Raw genomic sequence first — 2,500 nt, forward strand, 5'->3', positions numbered from 1 at the left:
GTTTTAAATGCAGTTTCCAGGCGTTTCTTTCTCGCGTTAAAACGATCCTAAAGTTTAAGAACCAAAGAGGTATTGTTTATAAAAGCGGTGACCCTTAAACGACTCTTTCGGACACGCCCCCTTTATTTGCATGACTCCGCCCACGTTTACTCAAATAAAGCTACGTAACATTTCTGCAAAACACTTTGCGGCCAATCACAGCGCGCCGGATAGCTGGCCAATCAGAGCTCACCTCGCTTTTACGTAATGAGCTTTATACAGATCGACTCGCTTCAGGAGGCGGGGCTTAGAGGAGAATCAATAACTGATAATAAAGTGTTTAGTGCACCTTAAACATCACATTACACCAAATACACTAAATGATGTTCTCTTTAGCAACATCACTCAGCTTCTCCAGTAACTGTGTCTTGGTTTAAGAGGAAAGGGCTTTGATGCAACCTGTGTTGTTAAAAATGATTGATTGATTGAAACTAAACAAACAGCCCTGTTCTAATGTGTTCGTCTGCATGAAATCATGATGTTATCTCTTGAAGTCAGCCTCAGTTCAGGAAGTGTTTGTGGTGTATTTCTGTTCTAGATATCTGAAAGCGCTCTGGTTCCTCTTTCTGAAGTTCACCACACATTTTCTCCTCTTTCTGCTGCACAGAACTCAAAGAGACATTTTAAGACGTTCATTAGGTGAATAATTACAGTCCGAACAGAAATATCTCATCTTTACAAATTTGCTTGTGCATTTGAAAACATCACTGACATTTATTAAAATCACACGCAGTACTTTCACATGTCCTGGATTTGTTTTTAATTGCATTTTTTTTTTTCTTAAATTTTCTTTTTGATGTCACTGGTGGGCAAATGCTTTTTTTTTGCATGTTTTTAAAATTTAACATTTAATTACAAATTAATTTAGCATAACTAAAACAAAACAGTGCTAATTAATTGCATCCAAAATACATAATATATATATCGTGCACTGCGTATATTACGTATATATATATATATATATATATATATATATTTAAGAAAAAGATGTTACAGTTATATATTAAATGCATTGATGTATGATGTAATCAAAATATGTGCATGTGTGTGTATTTATATATACACAAAATAAATATAGATACATTATGCAATAAAAAAAAAAAAGGATTGAAAATGGTGATTAATCGTCTTGATGGCGCTATTTAAAGATAAACGTGAATTGCATGAATGCATATCTGGCGTGTGTCCGTTCTGCTTCAATGAAGGAAATCTGAACAGATTCATGTGATCAGTAACACCAATGAACCTGCATTCGATTCAGACGCAGAACAGAAAATAAACACAAAATGTTCCCGTTTGTTTGTTTGCACTCCAGCTTTTCGATTTTCGTCATCAGCTGGTGTGCGTCTCGCTCTGGGCGTGTTGGGTTTTGTCAGACAGACGGAGAGGAACCAGCTGGTTTGGACGCAGAAGACGTCTCTCTGACCCCGAACTCGTGGCATTAAAAGTAATGAGGGTCCATGCGTCAATAATTCAGAGGGGTTTGGGTTACTGGCTGCGTCAGGCGTCCTCCGGGAGACGAGTGTAGGGTGAGAGTTTAGAGTTCGTCTCAGCAATGGATGTGAATGGGTGCCGTCAGATTGAGAGCCCAAACAGCTGATAAAAACATCACAGTAATCCACAGCACGATGAAAACGAATCCAGCGTTAAGACGTTTTAAACTCAAAGCTGAGTGTGTGATCCGTAATGACCGTGTTCTGAATCAGGAGAGAAATCTGCTCGGAGCAAGCAGCGTTTATAGCTGTATGCGTCTGGTTTCTGACGCGAGGGGCTTTTTCACTGCAACAAGCTTCATCACGGATGACGGACTGTTAGTTAAAAACATCTCAGCTGAAGGACTGGAGCGCTGCGGAGTATTGAGGTGTTTTTATCAGCTCCTCCGACGGCACCCATTCACTTCAGAGCGTCATTTTTTGGACGACTTATTCCTTTAACGAGACTACGAGTCCTTTGTAAAAACTCCTCAAGCAAACAAAAGTCGCTTCCTCTGCGACGTCACCCTGCAGGAAGTGACGTCATCCAGCAGGAAGTGACATCAGCGGTGAGTACGCATCAACCCATGTCGTGACGTTTCGCGGTTTGTTTGGCTTTAAAACGTCCGTCCTGTTCGATTAACTCAACACAAATCCGTTTGATGCGGAAACATTGTCGTGCAAAGTTTTAAAGAAGCGTTTTAATATCCTAAACATTGGGTGTCTGATTTAGTTTTGTCGTGAAACCACGGGCCTTTTCTCGCGTTTCATTTATTCAGCCTCAAAATGAGAAACTGAGTCATGTGATCCAGTACTGTTTTAACTTGTGACATTATCTCACATGCAATTATTAAACGAATCATGTATTGTGGTCATTACCTGTTAAAATGCTATCTGTGTGCAAACATTATTGTAAGATTCAGCACTTTATTTTTGTTGTAGCAGCACAAAAACAAAAGCACACTGGAACTTTAAGCTGGATTTATTAA

The 2,500-nt window shown here is 39.4% G+C and overlaps 1 protein-coding gene across 1 annotated transcript in view; it reads left to right on the plus strand.

The window, feature by feature from the left end:
- Positions 1 to 780, plus strand: part of tpgs1 (tubulin polyglutamylase complex subunit 1) — a 3,208-nt gene extending 2,428 nt beyond the window's left edge. The window contains exon 2 of the mRNA XM_043220650.1: positions 1 to 780. This exon is cut by the window's left edge and continues 902 nt beyond it. The gene's annotated coding sequence lies outside the window, so the exon portion shown is untranslated.
- The last annotated feature ends 1,720 nt before the right edge of the window (positions 781 to 2,500 follow it).

The sequence above is a fragment of the Puntigrus tetrazona genome, chromosome 2 (assembly GCF_018831695.1).
Source record: "Puntigrus tetrazona isolate hp1 chromosome 2, ASM1883169v1, whole genome shotgun sequence".
Classification (NCBI taxonomy): Eukaryota; Metazoa; Chordata; class Actinopteri; order Cypriniformes; family Cyprinidae; genus Puntigrus; species Puntigrus tetrazona.